The sequence below is a fragment of the Mustela nivalis genome (assembly GCF_964662115.1).
Source record: "Mustela nivalis genome assembly, chromosome: 1".
Classification (NCBI taxonomy): domain Eukaryota; kingdom Metazoa; phylum Chordata; class Mammalia; order Carnivora; family Mustelidae; genus Mustela; species Mustela nivalis.
In genome coordinates, this window is record NC_139020.1 from 60,114,550 (window position 1) to 60,138,237 (window position 23,688).

Consider the following 23,688-nt stretch of genomic DNA (forward strand, 5'->3'; position numbering starts at 1 on the left):
ACACAAGAGAAGGACTCTCCAGAGGAAAGAGGCCAAAAATAGAAGAAAAAAACCCCCTAATCTCACCATTTGTTTTGAAAACACCCAAAATGATTAAAACATATTATAAACTAAAACATATGAACTAATCACTTGCCAAGTTTCATTTTTAAATCAGTGCCGTTTTTGAGGTTCATAAACTGAGAAAGAGTCTTCAAATGCGAACTTGTTTTTTCTTTTCTTGGCCCTCAGTTGGCTCAAAGCATTTGCTGTTAGGCAAAGGGTTCCAGCTGATTAGGAACATGCGGCACACATCCGCTAGAATGTAAGCTCCATGAGATCAGGGCTTTCTTTATTCATTATTTCAGCCCTGATAAACAGAAGAGTGCCTGGAACGTAGTTGAGATTCAACAAATATGTGCTGAAGTATCCACTGAATGAATATTCTGGGCCTTTGAAGGAATTCTGTAACTTTCTTTTCTTACTCAAGTTACATCTTGCCTTAGGGTCTTACCCTGGGACAGTTGTTGCCCCCCACCAGGGGACATTTGGCAGTCATCAAGACTGAAGAAGTTGCTACTGGCATTTAGTGGGTGGAGGTCAGAGATGTTGCTATATAACTTACAATGTACGGGACAGACCTGCACAACAGAGATTTATCTGGCTCCAAATGTCAACAAGGCCAAGGTTGTAAAATGCTGCCTTAGGCCCTTTGTTTCTATTGGGTTGTACCTGGGAGTTCAATCTCCATATATCTGAGAGGAAACTGAGTCCTCGAGGAAGCAACCAAAAGGGTTTTCTTAGTTCATTCTCCTTCCTTCCTAAAAGAACTGTCTTTACCCTAAGGCACAGTGGGAGACAACCATTTTGCCTTTGCCCTCACTGGGTCAATCTGCAGTTGTTTTGGGAGAAACCACCTGAAAAAGTCTGTCCATACAATGGTAGTGGATAATTTTTATAGCTTACTGGAGTTTACCTATGAAAATAACCTGATTTCAGTAAAATTAGCTTGTTTACAGACTAGTCATATATCTCTAAGAATAAGGCACGTCATCCTCCCCTAAGTCAACCAGTTTATCCACGTCTGGTCAGAAACTATGCAGCAGTCTAGCTTTACTCATGACAACTAAGATCAACTTCACGAATTCCAACAAAACCCAACAATGTGTCTGGGTAGAAAGACTGGGTTCATAGCATTTCCTCTGCTCCCTTCCTTGCCTGAATATTAAAATAGTATTATCTGATCCCAGTTTCAATGGGGGGGGGACCTCCATGGTGCCAAAGGAGTGCATGTGCCGATTTCCCCACTATGATGGTTGCTCCGGTAATCTTGGTATTGTGGCATGTGTCTCAGTTACCATAGAGACTGCATACACTAACAGTGTAGGATTGAGATTGGTGGGGAAGACACATTTCACAGAAGCTTTTTTGGAGGGATAAAGATAAGACACAAGAAAGAAAGTGAGACTGCCAATGAAGAGGCACAGCAAAGAGAAGTCCCTGACAATCAGATTCTAGAAATTTGGGACAACAGAGATTACAACTACTACTCTAAAATAACATACCCTTTGCATTCAAAGGCTGCTTCTCTCAGGAAAATTTCAAGTATGAGGAGAAAGAACAGATACAAAACATTTTAAAATGAAAAGGTAAATAAATGAACCTACCAAGGCATAGAGGTGATTAAAATGGTATGGCCAGAAAACATATTTATATAATTCAAGGGAAGGAAAAAATTAGTAATCTAAGAGCACAATGAAATTAGAAGTTATATTTCTGTAGGATGGCTGACATACAGAGAGGCTGGCCCTTAGGGAGTAACTTAAGTTCTAAGTGTCTTTTTCTACTTCACTGCAAGTGGAAAGAAAAAAAAAAAAAGATGATCTACCTCTCATTTGTTAACAGAGGTCTTCTTAAATAGCCCAATGGTTTGTGTTATGACAGATGAATATGATCTATGCCAGTCAAAGAAAATCTGACAAAAACTCTGAGTGAATACATAAATCAGGGGACATTGTTCATGATGCAAATAGGCTTATTCCATAGTTTCTTAAAATAATGAGAGCTTAGAGTTCACTAACAGTGTGGTCTTACAGATGTTCTTTTTCTCCTGCATTCAATTTTGAGGTATCCTGTTGTTACAGAGATCAGGCATGTATGTAAGGTAAACAGCTCAGGGGTTGAACTATAGATGTTTTTAAATAAAAAGGAGGGTGGGGATAGGATATGGGCTGGTGTAGGGGAGGAGTGGGAGTGCATTTAAGAGAAAATTAGTTTAGGAAGATGTCAGATAAGTGATCAGAAGTTCCTTGATGTTCAGGTCATATCTGGCAATGTTTTATTACACATACTTTCATATTACTATGTCCACTGTCCACTGTATACCCATGATTCCCAGTTTTAGTTATCATCAATATGTTAATAGCTCTCAAATTTGTGTCTTGAGCCATTAGTTCTCTCCTGACCTCTAGCCCAATTCCAGTTGGATATCTCAACATGTCCAAAGCTGAATCATCTTCTTCCAAGTTTCTCCTCTTCTTATGTTCCTTATGTGAGTGAACAGGATCACCATTTACCCATCTGCCCAAAGCCCATACCTGGGAACCATCTGTTGCTTTTTCATCACCCCTCAAATAATCACCAGATTTGTAATTCTAATGTAATTTCTTTTAATAACTGAGGGAGGCTTTTATGCATAGAATGCGGTATTTACAGCTAATTGGGTTTAAAACTATTGTGTGTGTGTGTGTGTGTGTGTGTGTGTGTGTGTGTGTATCTCTGTATACATACACATTACTCTATTGATCTAATAACTTCAGTATGAAATAAGAAAAACAAACTTTCAGGAAGGGTGAGGTCACTAGGTAGAAAATTTAGAACCTTAAACAATTTCAACTGTCAGTAAGAGGGTTAGAAGAATGAGAGTTAGGGCCTGCTTTCAGAATACCTTCTGGAATCATTCTAACAAGGTCACCAATGAACAACTGAATATTTTTGTAGTAACTATAACAATGAGTGATTCTAAGTCTATATCCTACAAAATGACTTTTACAATACATGTCTTCTAAGTTCAAGTTCCACTCTTACCTACTTCTTTCACAATCACTTTCCACTTCATAGCCTGATAAAGATAGGCAGTATTTTGTTTTCCTCATCAACCAGGTTTCTTCATTCTAGTGACCTTTTACTTATTGATGTTTCTCACATTTCTAGGTCTCTTGTTCCCATTGCACCACATTAGCTCAGGTCTCTGTTATCTGTCACTTGTGATATTGTAACAGTCCATTGTGCTATGTTCTCTTCTGTTTCTGAGCCTTAGCACGTGTCACTACTTGTGTCTAGAATGCTCATATTCCCTGGTAAACATTTACCAAATGAAAAAAATAAGTACTTTAGATGTTGCTGCTTTGGGTGCTAAACAGAAATAGTGACCTATCTAATATTCTGGATAAACCTGCATAAAGTGCACTTACTTTCAAAATTAATTTTGAAGAACCTTAAAATTTTGCCATGGAGAATCAAGGGGCCCATGCCACAGTATTAAGTTTTGCATTTAATAAAAACACTTGCAAACTCAAGGAAAGAAGCACTCATTCTTTCTTCATTCACCCAGCAAATTTTTACTAAGCACCTTTATATACCAGGTACTATTCTAGACACTGGGGACTTCTTAAAATACAAACCAGACAAAAATCCTGAAAACCATACAAAAAATCCTATAATTATTGCACTTATATTCCATCTTGGGGGAATAAATATGTAACTAAAATGTATATCTGAAGGGAGTAAATGCTGTGAAGAGAAATGAAGCAAACTGGGGTGTGGGAAGCACCATTTTAAAAATGGTGGTTATGAAAGCCTTACTTAGAAATGAAAACTGAGGGGTGCCTGGGTGGTTCAGTTGGTTAAATGTCTGGCTTCAGCTCAGGTCATGATCCCATGTTCCTGGGATCACCCCGCATCACAAGGGAAAAGTAGGCTCCGCGCAGAGAGGGGGAGCCTGCTTTTCCCTCTGCCCCTCCTCCCTGCTCATACTCTCTCTCAAATAAATAAATAAAATCTTAAAAAAAAAAATGGAAATTGAGCAAATACTTGAGGTGGTGAGCAAACAAGACTCATCTGGGAAAAAGCATTATGGGAAGTGAAAAAAGCTGGTGCAAAGGCCCAAAGGTGAAATCATGTACAGTAGACATGGAAGCCAAAGAGGCCAAGGGAGCTTGAGAGGAGTGAGTGAGGGATCAAGTGCTAAAGAAAAACACTGAAGTTAACCAGGGGCAACAATGTGTAGGACCTTTTGGAATACCATAAAGACTCTGACTTTTCCTTTGAGTAGATGGGGACTCTTAGAGAGTTCTGAGCAGAGGAGTGACAAAGTCAGACTTAATTATGTTACATACCTTACAAAGATCACTCTGGCTACTGTTTTGTGAATAGACTGTAAGTGGAAGGCCAGAAGCAGGGAAGATAATTAGGAGGCAACTCCAGTAATCCAGGCAAGAGATGGTAGTAGCTTGAATCAGGGTAGTAGTGGTGGTGAGGATAAGAAATTGTTAAGATTCTGAATGTATTTTGGAGGCAAAACTTCAGAATTCATTGGTAAGTTGAATTTGTGACAGAAATAAAAAAGCTGGAAGAGAAATGAACTTTTGAGTTGAACAACTCTAAGGATGGAGGTGCTATTTACTAAGGTGGGGAAAACCATATTTGCTGAATACAATAAGGAATTCCACTGGGAGTTGTTGGGTCCCTCACGTCCATTAGGCTCACGGTGGAGACGATGAGTAAGCAATTGAACATGTGAACTTAGAATTCAGGATAAAGGGCCTGGACCAGAGCTACAAGCTTGAACCATAGCTGGGGTGTGACTCTGAAGGAAGTGGATGGAGATAAAGAAAAGAGAAGGTTCAAGAATTGAGCTCTAGGAGCTTCTGGTTTTTGCATGTTGCAGGGATGAGAGTACATTAGCAAAGAAGTCTGAGAAAGAATGGCCCAGGAGATTGGGGGGGGGGGGAATCAAGCAAATGTGGGGAACTGAAAGCCAACCAAGCAAAGAAAATTTTAATAGTGAAAGAAGTAGCCATGGAAAACCATGCTGGTAGATGGGGAAAGATGAAGACTGAATTAGTTAACGGATTTGTCAACTTGGAAGTTACTGGTGAATCTTAATGGTGGGTGCAAATGCTAGTTAGAGAAGGATCAAAAGAGAATTAGAGAGTAGAAGTAGAGTGCTTGTAGTGATTGTAGGCATTTCTTCAGAACTCTGGCTATAGAGGGAATCAAAGGAATGGGATAGTAGCTGGCAGGGAGTGTGGGGTTAGAAAAGGGTAATTTTTAGACTGAGAGAACTTACATGTTTGTATGTTTATAGGAGAGATTTGGAAGAGAAGGAAAATTGGTAAAGTACGAGAAAGAGGGGAGATTTTTCAGGAGCACTGTGTATGAGTGTGTGAGTGGGGTGGGACTGACTGAAGGCACAGTGAGGGGTGGGCTGAGACAGCAACACACAGGGATTATCCACAGTTATAGGGGAGAAGACATTGTGTGGGCATGTATGCAGATGGGAGGGTAGGTGTGCTGGAGAGCCAGTGTTCATGCAAGTTCTTTTTTGACTATTTCTATTTTTTCACTGAAGTAGGAAGGAGGGTCATAAGTTGAGAGTAAGAATAGGGAAGGAAATGTTGAAAGTTTGAGAGAAGGAAAGATATGAAATGCTCTTGTGGAGATATGGGGAAGTAAACGGACAGGGAAGCACAATATCATTGCAGGGCAGCACTAAGAACCCTTTGGAGCGATCGGGAATTTACAGTGAAAGTCATCACTTTTACCTGCATGTTTTTCTCCAGCCACAGTCAGCTGGCATGCAGGCCTACAAAAGGCACGGAGCTGCATATGATCATGATGGTTGGGATTTGCCAGGAGAGGACAGTGAAGCAAGAGAAGATCAAGGACTTTAAGGGTGTGTGCAAGAAGAAGATTACAATCATTGTCCAAGGAATCTAAACTATATGAGGAAGTGAGAATATGAGGGCCGAAGGGTAGAACTGATGAATGAGAGCTCCAGTACATTCTGGAGTTGTTGCCTTAAGGGAACTGTGAAAGTATGAGGTGGAGGCTGAAGAGTGGGATGCTTGAAATGGAGATGATGGAAAAGTTGTGATTATTAGTAATGACAAGGTCTAAAGTATAACTGCAGAAGTGAAGAGCTATGTTAGGGTGAAGAACAGATCACGAGACAATCAAGAAATTGAGACCCTAGGTGGTGGAAGGATTACATATTTTAACGTAGAAATGACCAGGAATTCTGATGAGGGAAAGACAAAAAGAGTGCTAGTGAGTCAGTGACTAAAATCTGTAAGAAACTGGAGGTGGCAACCAAGGCTTAGTGGATCCCTGCAAGAAGGAGGGATTATGGGAGCAGGGAACTCTCCGACCTCCTCCCCAACTTTTCCTCCCTTAATTTTCATCTTCCCGGTTGATATGATGGGCATTAGCAAACTTCTGATTTCCCAGCCTGGAGAGCTACAAATCACCCATGACATCACTTTGTAATTTCTCTTTAAATTACATAAACGTCCTAAGAATTTTCACTTTCAAATATTTACTCTCTTCTCCCAATTTTGGGCCATCACGACTCTTGCCAGTCCCACTCTTTTCCATCATTGAGTTTAATGTTCTTCATGGCACTAATCACTCTCCGAAATTAACCTTGTTTGTTTATTTGCTTGCTTTTTGCTGGAGGGAGGTTCTATCTTCCTTCATTAGAATCTAAGGTCCATAAGGGGGAAAGCCTTCTCTATTTTGCACCTGAAACATAATAAGCCCTCGGTAGATATTTCTAGAATGAATTCATCAGTGGCCCCATCATGTTCTGAGGAATCCTCATTTCTCAGTTTCACACACTGGCCCCCTTTACCATCCTACTCGTTTCTCCATACTCTCCTGCTCAAACCATCCATCTCACCCAGCAGGGGCATTTTACAACCCCCAGCCCCCATACACCCTGTTGATTTCCATCCTGACAATTTCATCATGTTTCTCCCTGTTTTTTTGTTTTTTTTTTTTCCTCCCTGTTTTTAATGTCAGTTCCCTATATACCAATTCTTCAATTCTCACCTTGGGTCCCATCTCCTGGATGGCTTTTCCATGGTTACTCTAAGGCTGGCTGATTTTGCTCTTCCAGAAAATTCTGCTATGCCTAATAACACCAGCAGCTTTATCTTTGCTAATTGCTGAAGGTGTGTCAATCTTATCTTTTCACTTTGGGCATAGGGTTATTTTTGTCTCAGGGATCCTGACTTACATCTAGTGTACTCCCAAAGAACTAACATAATGCAGGACAGATAAGGTTTGTTCAAAAAGAAAAAAAAATACCATGGCTTCATTGGACAGTTTCACTGACTTCTGTCTTCCTCAACAATCTGATAAACCTGACTCCCATCCCTACCTTTTACTTCTGCATTTAGGTAAATCTGGCTCTTCCTCCTGCTATATAGATACTGTGTTTAAGACCAGGCCCTTCATCCAACCACACAGAATTCTACACCCTTGCATTGCAATTTCTGTAACTAAATCATTGTCTTTGCCATTACCGTTCCTGGAGTCTCTTGGCAATTTTGGTGTATTCAGGACATAGCTGCCAAGGCCATCTTTCTTCTTGGTTGATTCTTTCTTAAAAAAAAAAAAAATTCTTGCAATTCTTTTTCATCAAACTTTATGTATCCCCTTGGGGTTGATTTTTCTTTGGCTCCATTCTTGGTCTTGTTCTCCTTCACTTTTTCTAACTATGTTCGGTCCCTGCTTTTCACTTGATTTGCCCTTTGTCTCATTTGAGGGAATCAGCTTTCACACCTTCTTTCAAACCACCCTGTATATTTAGAATAGTTTCTCAAATAATATAAAATTTATAATATTTATGAATAAATGACACAATGCCAAGATATTCTGTCTCTTCTTTCAAATAACATCTGAAGATGCACCTGCACCACTGAGTTCTATATTTAAGATATTGAATAAGTATCATTCATCCATCTGTTTTCATTCTGTCTTGCATTTTTCAGGACCTGCTTCAGAGTTGTATTGTGAGGTCTTTGGGGCGAGAGACTGTCTGGCATAGTTCACAAACTGGCCTTTGCTCTGTATATTCATATTTCTTTGACAAATAATAAATAATAATAATAGCCCACTGTGCATTTTTACATTCCACTCATAAGTCCCTGGAAAAAGGAAAACTAATAAACAGGGATTATAATAGAAACGCTGAGACAAAACTAACCTCTTACCAGGTTTTGCTACAGTAACATAGACTTCTATAGACCGACATTCTAATAAATAATTACCTACTTAAGTCATTTGTAAATTGTTCCTTTGCCAACATTATGTATCATATCAAATGCCTATGTGGTTTATAGGACAGGGAAAAACAAGTAGAACATTACAGCTATGTGGGGGATCAGAGCAAAAGCAGCAAAATAAGAGGTTTACTCTGCTGGGTGCACAGTTTGTAAGAATTAGTCTCACAAGTAGAACTACTTGACAGAAAATGTGCCTGCTCTCCAGCCTCCCCTCTCCCCTCCCCTTTCCCTTCAGCACTCCACAGCTCTTTTCAATATTGAAAGACTTTCTTTCTCTTTTCTTTCCTCCCTCCCTTCCTCTCTTCCTTCCTCCCTTCCTCCTCTTTCTTTACTTCCTTCCCTCCTTCCTTCCCTTCCTCCCTCCCTCTCCCCTCTCCTCCCACCCCCTTCGTCCCTCCCCTCCCCTTCCCTTCCTTTCCTTCCTCTTTCTTTCCCTTCTTCTCTCTATTCTCTTTCTCTCTCTTGATCTCTTTTTTCTTAAATTTCAGGTGGGAAGTATATAATTTTGTGTGAAAATCTGTTTTCCTGTGAATATAACAAATGTTCTGCTTGAAGCTGCTCTATTAAAATGGCAGTATGTCTAACAAAAAAGGGGGACTGTGCTTAATGCCTGGAGCACCGCCTTATTTATCTGCAGATGAGCCACATTTAAATTCCAGTCTAAAGTGAAAACCAAAATGTGCCAATTGACTTGTTACTTCAGTGGCCACTAGATGGCAGGTCCAAAAACCTGACTGGGGCCTCCCTGGAGGGCAATTCTTACATGGGAAATAGATTTGGGGCATTCAATTTGGTATTGGTTTATCAAGAAGTCTCTTCTCTTTGGTGGATAAGACCACATTACTTCACAGGAAAGCATTTTAACAGCAAGGTCTGTAGCATACTGTCATCACAATACTCACATACCCAGATGCACCTTATCTTGGGACTTCCAACAACAAACATTCTCAGGTCTGGTATTTATAAATGTTCAGCTGTATTTCATTATTTAATGGTCGTTGTCATGCCTTGCCATAATCTCAAAGGTATAAAAAGTCATTGTCTAACCTGCCTCTGTAGGAACACATGGAGAGGACTCTCAAATAGGCGGGCAGGCAATACACAGAGCTGGACTCTGTACCACTTAATATATATTTATCAGAAGATCCAATTGGGTATTTTATATCTTGGTATATACCTATCTAGATCTGTACCTGTATCTGTATCTTCTTTTCTTCTCTAAAGGTTTTATTTATTTGGTTGAGAGAGAGAGGGGGGGGGGGAGAGAAAATGAGTGGGAGGGAGAGAGAATTATAAGCAGACTCCACGCTTCGCACAGAGCCTGATGCGGGGCTCCATCCCCTGACAGTGAGATCACGACCGGAGCCAAAACCAAGAGTTGGATGCTTAACTGACAGAGCCACCCAGGTGCTCCTATATCTATATTTTCTAAACCAGAGGCTGACCATATATTCACATTGTTTTGGAAAAAAGAATGTTTGTCTATGAGACCTATTATTTAATAGAAAAAAATAAGCCTCATGACTGAAACTGACATGAAAAAAATTAGGACAAATTCTTTGTTGTACCCAGTATCATTTCCATTTTCTTGCATTGAAAGGGAGGCTTCAAAAAGTGGATCTTATGAGACCATAAGAGAAGTCATTCTGAGGCAAATTATTATAAAGATAGACTGAATCCCTCCCTTCATAATTTTTTTTATCCTTTTTTTTTTGTTAGCAGATTATCCTGATATAAGTGATTTGATTACATGGACACTGAGCACTTTTATTTATCTTTTAATTAAAGAATTGACCTTATGATTTTTAAAAGTAAAGAATCACAAGTTCTGAGATAATTTATCATTCTCACTTAAGAAAATATGTTCTAAAGTCAATTGTATTTTTGTACAAAAGCTGTGACATGCATTCTGATATACATTTTAGCATTGATACCAATTAAAATTTTATAACAATGAAAGCAACACAAACTCATTTATAGCCATCCAGCTCACTTACCAATAACCTTTGGTTCCCTTTATCCTTTGAAATTAAGGTAAAAGACTGACATTAAACATGCTGATTTCATCTATGCTGGCTCTGTATATTTGGACCTGAGACATGAGAAGAAGAGGATGTATACAGTGGCCCTCAGATTAAAAAAGAAAAGATTTCTTTTTCTCATGAGAAGTACATATGGACTATCCTGATTACCAAAGAAGAGATTTTACATCAGTACTAACTGACTTCCTTTAGTTTGGCAGTGGAATTTAAAATATGATGACAGAAACAATTTATGATGAAGCGCCATGGTTATTTCTACATAATTGTGTTGACTGGAATTTAACCCTCACTCCTCTCCCGTAAAAATTCTACAAAATTTTGTAGCTACAAAATTGTACCTCCCTCATAGAGAGAGCTCTGGAACAGCAGCTGAGGCCTGGGTTCTACCCTGGTTTCAACAATGCCTCACAGAGTGAGACCCAGAGGGCATGGGCTCCCCAGGCTCTTCTTCCTTACCTCTCAAATTTAAAAAAAAAAAAAAAAAAAAGCCTGATTCCTCTCTGCTTTAGCATTTAATATCCAGTGAAGTAAACTAGTATGCATTACAGACTTTTTTTTTCTCTGAAATAGATGAATTTTCTCAGATGAGAGAACAATGTTGTCAAGGAGCTAACATGGAAAGCTAACACGTCCCTACCGTCATTGTGGACCCAACCCATGGAGGTGAAATTGGAACAGCTCATTCCTTCAACCCTCCCTTTTCCCATTCTGTATCACTCTTCTATGGACTCCTCCATTGCCTCTAAATCTAAATCATACCCCTGGGACCTTCCCTGAGCCCAGGCAATCTCTGGCTAATATGAAAAAGCCCTCTGCTTTTCCTCTTGGGCACATAGCTCAATTCCATTTCCCAGCCCTCTGTGCAGATGGCTACAGCCTTGTGACCAAATTCTGGCCAGTGGGATGTCAGCAGACATGACATGAGCTACTCCTGCCCTGCCCTCCCCCCCGCCACCCCCGCCACCAAAACAATCCTTTGCAATTATTGCTCTTTCTCTTTAACAGTTTTCTGACTGGAAGTCACATCCAAGTTGACCTTGGAAGCTGCGTGCTATGGATGACAGAATCTCTGCCAACCTGGATCCTTGGCCAGTCTTTACATAAGCAAAAGAGAAACTTCTATTGCTTATGTTTATTGGTTATGTTTATTGTTTATGTCTTATAAAAGCCAATATTATCTTAACTAAGAATTCCCCTAAGCCAGAAATTGGCTGTCTCTCCAGACACTTTACTTATGTTTCTTTGACCATGTTTTCACCATGTAATGAATTCTTTACTGGTGTGTAAGATGTTCAAGGACAGTACACACTTTATTCACTTTCTCATCCTCCACAGAACTCTAGTTGAAAAAATGTTGAATAGAACATAACTGTTTTGGAAATTATAAAAGGTGGTTAAAAAACAAAACAAAACAAAAAACAACCCTAGCTTTTTTGTCTTCTCTTATTTAGGTGGAAGGTAGGGATGATGGGTTTTTCTGGTGTAGAAATGTTAATATGATATCCACAGCCTCTTCATGCAGTTTGTAGACTACTTTCCTAAGAACTGTGCTCCCCAAATAAAGTGCACATTAAATATTTTGAAAAGTTAAAACATTACCAAAGGAAGGGATAAGTGAAGGGATAAACTGAGGAACATGAGAACAAAGGGATTAAAAAAAAATGTGAGTTCCATGGGGCTTCTACCACCATTACCGCTAATGAAATTATCGCTATAAACTATTATCTCAAAAAGAGCACTGCACTTTTGGTACCTCTCTCAGTGTCAGTATTAACCTCTTCTGAATCAAACTCTTTAGACATTTTCTGTTTTATTTTTAGTTGGCCTCACCACAGCCCCTCCCTGCAACACCTCACCCTTGGTTTCCTCGATACTAGCCTCATTTTCCCACTCTCTGTCACTGACAGTCCTCTCTTGACTTTTTTTGGCTCCACTTTTTTGTCCACTCCTTGCGTACTAGAATTTCCTTTTATTCTGTACGGGTTTTCTCCTCACAACTTCTAGAATCATGTCATCCAGTCTTATATGGCTTCACCTACTACTTCCTGACAAGTAACTCCTGAATCTTTACCTCCAGCCTAGCACTTTTTCTGGAGCTCCAGATCTGTATTGTCTATGGTCCCTGGATATTTTAAGAAAATCTAAGCATCTTGCAGCAACCTTAAACACAAGTCCCAAATGAAAAGCATTACTTGCCTTTCTTGGCAAACTTCTTCTTTTTCCTTCCATGTTACCTCTCTTGGCAAATGACATCAAGTTAGACATTTTAAACTTTCCTAACCCACCTCTTCGTCCCTTATCTAAATTAGCTAATTAAGTTCTAAATCCTAATAAGTGTCTTTTTGGTTCTTTTGAGACTTTTAGCCTAGGTTTGAAGACTGGAGAACTGAAGGCCAATTAAAAATAGGACTTCTTTTACCACAATGTCAGAGACTTACTACTTACTAAATTTCTTCACAAAAACACATTAAAAAGGCAAGAAGGATGAAATGACCAAAAAAAAAAAAAAAAAAAAAAAAAGATTTTCATACCCTTCCATCATACCTAAGTTACACTATAAACCAGCAGAGAACCATAGGAGTGAACATTCTCACATTCCATTTCTCAAAATTGGGACTGATTTAAAACAAAATTGAATAAACGAAAGGAAGGATTTTTGCAGAGGTGATAGGACGGGAGCTTTGCTCATCGCCATTCCTTTGGTAACTTTGCAAAAAGATTTAAAGGAATGTTTCTAATGGCTCAATTCATAGAACCTCAGGGCCCATGGTTTTCATTCATTCCTGGATCTAACTACAAAGGCTCGCATTTATTTTTAAGTGTTACATTTTTCCACTGACATTCAAATGAGATTTCCCTTCATCTAATCAGTTGCTTTGATTTCTTGGTCCTAAAATTCATTCTTCAGTGTTTTCCTCAATTCTTCAACATCAGTAATAACTTCCTATAGCAACTGCGGTCCTTTTTCTTTCCCTGGTGATGTATTTATCATCTATTACAGAAAACCTCCTCTTTGCTTCCTCCCTTTGCACCACCAGCTCTAACATCTTAAATTTTCATTTGACATACTGCTTACCTAAATTATTTCATGTGTGTTCCCATCCATGGAAATTCATTTTTGTGTGACATAAATCCCTACCCTATTCTATTTCACAGTAATAAAACTTTATACTGAATTGCCAAAGAGATAGGTAACCAAGCACGCAGTTTAAATTAAGTGCAAGATACACATGTTTGAATATTCTGCTCTCTGTCTAAGATGTGTAGAGACAGGTCCTGTTTGTGTCTCAGCATTCTGTCATCTGACTCCAACTGCTGGAGTTAAATCATGTAAAAACACTTTTCTTACTTTGATTCAAAAGTAACTTCTGCTATGGAAAAAAAAGCAGCACAGTAAGGAAATCATATGTGTATTAAAAAGTCTCTTCTAAATAACAATTACAGCTGGATTCAGTCTATGAAAGATGCTCTATGACTTGAGCACAGGCCAGTGAGATTAAAACTCTTCCAGGGTTGGCATTCTCATTGACTGTTCTTCTTCAGTACTTTTAATGGTTTCTAGTCCTTGTCCACACTAACCTTTGCTAGTTGTTGTAGCCATGGTAAATATCTTATTTATTGGATTTTATTAGCATTTCAAATTTTGACATTTGGAAAAGCACAGTCCTCCTTCTTTTTCAACCTGTCATTTTAAATGTATAAGTGTCCAGGATTTTTCTACTTTTAAGTTTCTCTTTCCTAGCTTCAGAAGATTATAATTTTGGCAAGTCAGACTTACTTTGTTAATCTGTGGCCCCAACATTTCAGTTCCATACCACAAAATTTCAGTCAGAGGCATTATTCATGTGATTTAGGTACCAACGTTTACTTCAGCCACAATTATTTGGCAAATTTCTGGCGAAATAAATTTTGGCTGAATCACCTATTGAATTATTCAATCACCTATTGAATTATGTTGATTCTCCACCATTTTTGGTAATATGATAGTTATAATGCTAGACATTCACATAGCACTGTAAAGTTTTCAAGGTGCTGCCACAGATGTAGTTCTGATCTCTCAGTATACATTGTGGCATAAGCAATCAGACAGTACACCCATTTTATAGATAAAGAAACACAGTAACAGAGAACAGTATTCTGGAGCATGCATGGTAAGGAGCCAAGGCCAGCACAAACTCCTGTTCCAGCGTTCTCTCCTCTACATCATGTTAATATTGTTTACTTATTCTTGATTTTCAAATATCCTACCATCAGGCCCTCCTCCGACTGCACTGATACCATTCCTATCCTATCTCCTTGATCTCTTTCTAGATTATATCCACCCTCTGCTTCGCACAGCCCTCACTAGAGCTACTCAAGGACAACGTTTCATCCACATCTGCACCTTGAAGCCTCTGGTGAGAACCTCCTACGCATTTGCCCAGTGACTTTGAGCTAGAAGTGTTCATCATCTCTTAGTTGTAAACTGTTTTTGACCCACGCTTTTAAAGAATGTGTTATAAATGTTCGTATTATTTGAGAGGAAGGCATTTCATCCATGTCACAAGTAGAAGAATGGAAAATTAAGAGAGTGAAGAGCTTATCTGAGAGTATCCAGTGAGTCAGTGGCGGAGACCTGAAGCAGAAAAAACACAAAGCCAGGGATCCTCATGCTCAGGCTGCCCCTGTACCACACAGTCAGAGGTACCGGGACTCAGCAGCCTGTGAGGGCTCTGTGAGCAGGATGGACAGCATTGCCACATCCCTTGCGTTGGCTACAATTATTTAAAAGAACTGTGGCAAACTGGACATTTTGTTCCCTTCTAATTTATCTGTGTTCCCGTAGCCATGTCTCCACTTCTAAACACTAATCACTTCTCTAGGTGAGCTTAAGTACCTAATGATTAAGAGCCCTCCAAATCTCTAGTGCCGTCTTCAATACAGTTAGTGCCCTTTCTGTCCCATTTGCCCCCTGTGCTTGGTACTGAATCAGAACAGCAAATATCCCTAATGAGGAATCATGATACAGGATTAAATTTACAAATTAAGCAATTCCTTGAGCTTTTTTTTATGTCAATTCCTTTCATCTTGGAATCCCCACCCTCCATTTGCTTAAAATACATCCCACTGTGAAACTAAAAAAAACAATGCTGTTATGACAATTCAAAGAGAAATACTGAAACCTAGAAGAGACTCTTGTTACCTGTAAGGTCTGGCATATAGCATCAGATAACCTAGGCTCCCAGGGAGTGGTAGGACAATACATTAGCAGATAACATTAATCTCCAGAATCCCAGATTTATTTCCTGTCCAGGTTAAGTGCTCTTTTGATTATTATAGCAAAAAATAATACAAAAAATCGATTACAACCATTAATGGAGGCTTAAAATATTAACTTCCATAGCTTTAACCCAATATCTATAATTAAATGCAAAAAAGCTAAGTTAATGCAATGTTAAGGTTGAGCTTCTAATTGCACAAAAGTCATGAAATTTTTTTTTTTTTTTTTTTTTAAATTTATTTATTTGTCAAAGAGAGAGAGCGAGAGCGAGCACAGGCAGACAGAGTGGAAGGCAGAGTCAGGGAGAAGCAGGCTCCCTGCGGAGCAAGGAGCCCGATGTGGGACTCGATCCCAGGACGCTGGGATCATGACCTGAGCCGAAGGCAGCTGCTTAACCAACTGAGCCACCCAGGCGTCCCAAAAGTCATGAAATTTAAAATTAAGGTTTCTAGTGCCACTCTCTGTCAGTTCTACAACATTCCTCACACGATTTTTTACAATATATGTTTAACTTAAATGTGTCAGTGATGGAATTCATTGGAAAGCATATAAAACACAATAGATTAGGATTGAATTTGTAGATGTCTGCTTAGAGTTTTATGTAACCAACAACACTAGGAAAGTGCAATTATTTTTAAATTATGATGCCCCATTTGAGCGATTACCATACTCCAGTTTAGGAATTTACCCATTTCCCCTATAAATCCTTTAACCTTCGCTTCTGATTACAAACTACCCATCCCCAAGAGAAGGAAAGATAATTTATATTTAAAAACAAACAAACAAATGAACAAAACAACCTGTGGGCTGTGACAGTACACATGGGCCAGTTCTTTCAACACACGACAAAAAGTATTCATGGAGGACTATTACTTAAGAAGAATAAGTAACTCAGACTGCTCAGGTTTAGGGGTACATCTAATAGAATAAGCAAAGGGTCTAGAGATGGGTAGATAAGGAGTCAGACCTTCTAAATGCTACCTACCAGCCAAGATGACTTTGGGCAAATTACTTGCCAGCCAAGGTGACTTTGAGCAAGTTATAAGAGTAATCATACCCACTTTATAGGATGATTATGAAGATGAAATGAAGTAATATATGTGATGCAGGCTTTGCAAAGCTCTCCTGGAGTTTATAGCACCACAGCAACTAGTAACATTAAAGAATGAATAATCATAATTTAACTATCATGTAGCTATCCATAGGGTACTTCTGAAACACCATACAATGATCATGGATCATTTTATTAAAAGGTATGTAGAATTTTTTTCATAATAGTTTCCCAAGGTTAGGTATGTGTCTATGGCTTATTATTGAGTGTCCAGATTTGTCCAATACATAATGCATAGAGGTACATCAGCTACTTCTGAAGGCAGGTGAGTGAAATGAATTCTTGAATATTGGGCTGCCATGTCCAACATTTTCTTCAAATTTTATGAAACATTTGTGTCTAAACAGAGAATATGCTGGGTAAATTCTAGTCCAACAGGCAATTTCGACAGAAAGTTTTAAATCATAAATATGAGGGCTTAAAGCTAAAGTGCCACCTCAACCAAAACAATAATAAAAACTCCTAAGTGCATTCTGGCAGGAATAAACACAAGCAGCAAAGCCTGTTGTGGACGGTGCAGAGCCCAGGAAGGTAACCAAGTGAGTAAACAGCTAAGGCAGGATTATCCTCATTTGGGAGGAATCCATTCCAGACAGGAATTAAAGGGGAGGGGGTTTGGGAGGGAGAATGGAGGTTGGGGGGAAGGGCTTTTGCATCTGAAAGCAGCTAAGTTATCCTGTAGAATGAAAAGGAAATTGTTTTTCCCTGTCAACAGTAATCTTGTTTGAGGTCTAGCAGACTTGTACACAAAAGATACATGTGTTCCACCTACTTGGTTTTTCTCCTTTGGCAGTGAGGTACACAGGCAGGGTTCAGGTGAATCAGACCCACTCAGAAATAACACAGCCAAATTCCCTTCCAAACATATAAACATATAAACATACTGATTCCTCAATAGCTTTATTCAATAGACAGATAACTTATTGCATAGCTCCTGGCACATTCACAGCCAGGATTTGCTCCGGGGACGACTACAATGAAAAAAAAGAAGGGGGGTGGATTCAAATGAAAGGCAGAGATATCTATACTGAGACCATGAATCACAACTGATAACAATGACTGAAACCAAAAAATCTCACAAACATACAGTACCCAGGAAAACATAAACAATCAATTTTTTAATTTAAATTTAGAAATTAATCAATAATTTCTGAGTCCTATTGGCTTCTCCTGTCTTAAATAAATGGTGCAGAGGAGATTTTGAACAGAGGAACGGGGCAAGAATTGGATCGGTGAGGTCAGCATCACGTATCATCTTGATTACCTATGATATGGACCAAGTTGTCTACCTCTTGGCACTTCATGTTCTAAACAACAAGTAATGAATTCACTATAAAACCTTTAGGTCATATAAATTCTATTAGAAAATAGGCTGTTTCCAGAATAAGCCAAGGACTATAGCTTTCTACACCCAAAGACTTATATTTCCCAAGCTTTTTAACAACATCAGCATATATTTATAATAATATAGTTAACACTTTTAAGACCAAGAAAAAAGGTAAGGTTTCAATGGTCATAAAAATAGAAATGAAAGTAACAACTATTTTTTAAGAAAGGGAAGAGTTCTCTTTTTATAATACCTTAATTCAAAAGTCTTTTGAAGTCTTTTTCTTTAAAGATTTTTGTGTAAAATTTACCTTTGAGAGCAAGCATGAAAAGTCCCAGAAAACAGATAAATATTGTTAATTTCAACACTTCCCTTCTCACTCTAGGAAACCTTACTAAACTAAATGACAAACAAATTAGAAACCATTTATTCATTAATTCAGGAACTATTTATTGAGCACCCACTATGTTGGCACCAGGCAAGGCAGTGAACAAGAAGGTCCAGGCTTCCGCTCTCACAGATGGTGTACAACACAATCTCCTACCATCACTGAGAAAACACTAGCCATAGTTAGGCTTATTGAGTTTGGTCATAGAGATAAATGAAGTTCAAAACAGTGAGCATTTAAGTTTCATCTCATTAAAGAATTTTTAAAATAATAGTTTACTTGTATCATTTTACGTGTTTGTTTACAAATTACCTTCTTGCTAATATTCTGAGCACGACAGAGCCATTTTTGAAATAATGAAAGCAAATCAATTAAAAAAAAAACATGATTTGGGGGAGGAAATCTGAAAAACAACTGGAGGGTTTTGAAGGGGAGGGAGGTGGGAAGTTGGGGGAACCTGGTGGTGGGTATTATGGAGGGCACGTATTGCATGGAGCACTGGGTGTGGTGCATAAACAATGAAATCTGTTACAATGAAAAGAAATCAAATAAAAAAATAAAAAAATTTTAAAAAGGCACATTACCTAAGGCCAATAAAATTATGTGATGTGCTCTTAAAAACGAGATTTTCAAATGTGTAGGGTATCTTCCAGCTATGTTAAAAACTCTGTGACTCATTCATTCAATCTGTATTTACTTAGTATCTAGAACATGGGAGATAGTATCTCTAGTAGCTAATTTTATCCAACCATAAATTTAGAAGAACGACTACCTACTTCATGTGGCTATCACGAAGAAATCCTGACAGAAAACTAAAATGAAATGGCTCACGAAGTTGGTGCATATATTAAAATACAAGAATTCTGCTCACACCTGTTCTTTGTCCTTGCGATGGCATTATCTGTAAGTGTCCCTGTATATGAAGGAGGGAAAACCTACTTTGGATATTCATACTCCTGGCTAGGCAAGTCAAAAAACACTAGGAATTCTGTTGTTACTAGATGGTCTGGATGCCACAGAAGAACAACTTATGGCCTTCTGTATATAACCAAAAAGAGCTGCTAGTATCTTTAAAGTATTCAGAATAGAAGTCACTTACAAAAGCTCTTTTCAGGGTAATTTGGAAATTGTCCTCAGGACTTTTAGTCTCCTACATAAACTGCCATTTGTATACCACTTTATAGCTTGTGAAATGCTTTCATGTTCTTTGTGTTGTTTAGTTGGAAGGCAGCAGTGTGGGGATTCAGAGCATAGTCACTGGCACCGAAAAGATCAGGGTATTTATCAAAGACACTTACATACTTGTATACCCTGTGTAAGCCACTTGTCCATTTTAAGCTTTGATTTTCTTATTTGTAAGTTGGGGAAAATAATACCTACATTCCAGTGAAGTAGAGGTTAGATGTGGTATAAAGTGTTATTATCATTGATAATCTTTTGCATGGATACCAAGCATTTCTCAATAGACTGCTTTTCTTCATCAGGTTGGAGGAAGACGGTCTTTTTCATTACTTAAGAATACACAATCCAAGCCTCTGGTTAAGGTAATGTTCTCTTCAAATCTTAGATCTGAACCATCTTTCTAAAATGGTTCTCTAGTACATGGCCAAAAAGGCCTTTCCATATACTCTCAGAAAGTTTTTCTTTGGGAGCAAGAGATAAAATTTAATTCTAGTTCTTCCTTAACCATAGAACTATATTCCCTGAAGTAACCCATGCGCTGCCATCAGCTTTTATTAGGTGGGCTAAAATAGGGTCCGAAGGAGATTTCCTTACGTAACAGTTGTCCCCGTGAGACCGGTATGGAGTCTGTTAACATTAGATCCATAAAATTGATGGCCTCTCTCCTTTCCTGATTCATTGATACATCTTAAACATTGGGCTGGCACAATGAAAGCAAAATAGTACATTTTGCACAGTGTGAAGTGGTGGGTGTGGATGTTTTGGGAGCCAGTCAGTCTCTGGCAGCTGACTGAGTCACACTTGTGCTTTGTTGCCCACTTACATCTTCAGAGAGCAGCTTGGGTGGGGATGCTCGTCAGATGTGCTCATTTAAGGAGAAACCCATCTGAATATGATCGCAACATTTGGCAAGCTTCCTCTACCAAATAGTGAACCTGCCCCACTTGCCTCTGAGAACTACTGCTTGTCCAAGAAACAGAGGACCTTGGACATTCTTCACAGAATAGAACACATTCAAGGCCTTCCAACTCAATACCCTGCCTGAGAGTCTTGAGTACTTTACCTGTCCCTCAAATATTTTTAAGCTCTTGGTCTGGACCAGCAGGTTATGGATATACAGTGAGTCCTTCTGCAACATACGACTATTTTTAGTCACAACTGAAAAATCCAAATGTCTCACTGAGATCTGATGGTCACATATTTCATTAAGAAGTCAGCAGCAAACATTTGCTGAATAAGTTTTTTTATGCAGAGTTCTGTATCATACTTAAGAAGATTCTCTCTACTCCCTTAAGAGGCTTATAATCTTGTGGGGAATCAAGCAATAACATAGTCTATACGGGCAAAACTACTTAACACTTCCAGAGCAACACAAAAGTGAGTGTACACAGAATATATTAACTCTTTAGGGTAATCAACAGGATTAAAAGATGTGGAAGGGAGTGGTGGACATACACTTTCTGAAGTGACAGAGAAGAGCATCATACAGTGGAGAGAGCATAAACAAGGACAGGGAAGTGGGAAAGGGTGAAGCCTCCCGCTTGGCTAAAGCAGGGTAATGAAGAACAGAAGCATCACTGCAGGTCCAGTGAGATATGGGGGCACTGACTCACCTGGCTCACAAAGATTGCCAAGATGTCCAACTGAAACCCTTGTTCATTCCACTTTAGAGGAAACAGAAGGTGATAAGGACCTTAGAGTCTGGGAAGAAAAAGAGGCCAAGGAGAATAACTCATAATAGAAGAACTTTAGAGCCAGATGAAGAATTTGGATTTTAAGTTATATGTAGAATGAAGCAGTGTAGCTTCCTAGTCAAGAAACGAGATAAGGAAAATGATGGTGGGAACAATTATTTTAGATGCTTAAAGGTTTTATGAAAATATCCTGAAGGAAAGGTGGCCTATTTCTAAATTCAGAAAGGAGATAAGGGCCACCTTTTCCTAGACTCACTGGGATGTACTGGAAATGAAAAGAAAGAGGTCAACTGAAGAGGGAGTTGACTCTCCCTCTTGGAGGGAGAACTGGCAGAATTTAGTGACTGACTGGGAAATGAGGGGCAAGAGAAGAGACTTTATTTATTTTTAAAGATTTTATTAATTTATTTATTTGACAGAGAGAGAGAGGGAAACAAGCAGGGGGAACGGGAGAGGGAAGAGCAGGTTTCCCGCTGAGCAAGGAGCCCAATGTGGGGGCTCGATCCCAGGACCCTGGGATCATGCCCTGAACTGAAGGCAGACACTTAATGACAGAGCCAACCAGGCGCCCCGAGAAGAGATTTTTAAAATGACCCTAGTGCTAGGGTCTAAGGAAAGGGTGTCATGGACAGTAACTGGGAAAGAAAATGACTAAATGGATGGCTGGAGTGGAAAATGCTTTAGGCAGCGAAGAGATATTTAAAAATTAGGGGTGTGTGTGTGTGTGTGTGTGTGTGTAAACTACAGACATACAGGTCAGATTTGTGGGTAATGCCTCCTATCCCCTAAAGTTATGTGACAGCTACAACTTTCATTAAATTACCTAATTCTTTATTAAAGAAGCATTTATTAAATGTGTATACTATATGTAAGGTTTACAAGAAGATGATGCTTAAGGTTTACAGTAAGGACATATAAAAGTCCCACCACTAAATGGAAAATGGCTTAAATGTTACTGCAACATTATTTAAAAGGTGCATTTTCATTTTTTATACTATTTTCTATTGTTTGTAATTCTTAAGCCAGACATAGTAGTGCTGAGATATGCCATCATAGTACGATTTATAATCAAGTAATTTTTCTTAGGGTACTTGGATATCTTCTTTTTTTCTCAAATAGCATTTATGCATTTACATGAAACCAGTGGATAAGGTGTCTTTACAGCAGGTTTAAATTTATAAGCAGATCAGCCCTGATCAAAAACCATGTAGTTCCCTGTAAGGGATACATGTGTATGTGAATATTCTATGCCTCCCTCAGATTTGGGGCTAATTGCCATGGAATCAGAAGTATTGTTGATTATATGTGGATTCCTGCTTGTTTGGGGATGAGAGGAAAAAGGAAAATCCATGCTTATTTTGCGCAAAGCACTGTGCAGGAATCCAAGGGCTGTAGCTTCTGTTCATTCTTTATTCAGGTATGATGAAAACTTGTGGCAAGTCTTCCAGCAGTACTGGTCTCCTACATCATTTCACTTATCTCATGCAGCTGGTATCTAAGGAACTAAGAGGTCCAGGAGATCAGTTAGTCTCAAAATTCAGTTCATCCACAAGTGCACCAAGAGGAAACGAAGTTTCAAAAATAAGGCTGGATTATTTCTTAAACAATAATATAAAGCAAAAGAAGCACAGGAAATGTTTGCAGGATCTCATTCCTTCCTAATTATTAAGACCTGAAACCTATATTGAAGAAAACCAGTCATGGATAAGAAAATCACTTCTTCACAGCGGTTAAAGGAAAAAGTACCCAAAGAAATAAATGAACATATGAAACCCTCTAAATATACCAAGGCATGACTATATTGATTTCTGACCTTTGGCTACAGACAAAACACAAAGGATGATAATTCTATAGCTATTCTATATAATGGCAGATGTTCCTCTTATTCAAAGAAAGAAAATCCCTTTAAGAATTTTCATTAAATGGGGCACCTGGGTGGCTCAGTGGGTTAAAGCCTCTGCCTTCGGTTCAGGGCAGGGTCCTGGGATCAAGCCCCACATTGGGCTCTCTGCTCAGCAAGGACCCTGCCTCCTCTCTCTCTGCCTCTCTGCCTACTTGTGACCTCTGTCTGTTAAATAAAAATAAATAAAATCTTAAAAAGAAAAGAATTTCCACTAAATATCTACCCAACCAAAGAGAATTTTGTGTTCATTTTAGATAATCTTATTCACCAGTCCTTATAACTACAAATGATACCTTTTCTTAAGCAGGCCACATTGTATGTTAGCGTGTTAAATGCTTTCTTTAGGATAGATTCACTGTTAATTTTGTAGTGTATGACCTAGTAGAGTGGGACAATTATACTGAACTATTTAATTATATTTAATTCTTCTATCAGTCCTTTATTTCTACCT

General features: G+C 38.7%; 1 protein-coding gene and 1 long non-coding RNA gene across 5 annotated transcripts in view; one reads left to right on the forward strand and one right to left on the reverse strand.

Annotated features, from left to right (window-relative positions):
* ZBTB20 (zinc finger and BTB domain containing 20) overlaps positions 1-23,688 on the reverse strand; it is a 305,100-nt gene that overhangs the window by 203,891 nt on the left and 77,521 nt on the right. The window lies entirely within an intron of this gene.
* On the forward strand, positions 1,280-22,837 carry LOC309870828. The gene is made up of 4 exons (XR_014314834.1): positions 1,280-1,628; positions 14,684-14,769; positions 19,943-20,002; positions 22,752-22,837. It is a non-coding gene; the product is annotated as an uncharacterized lncRNA (long non-coding RNA).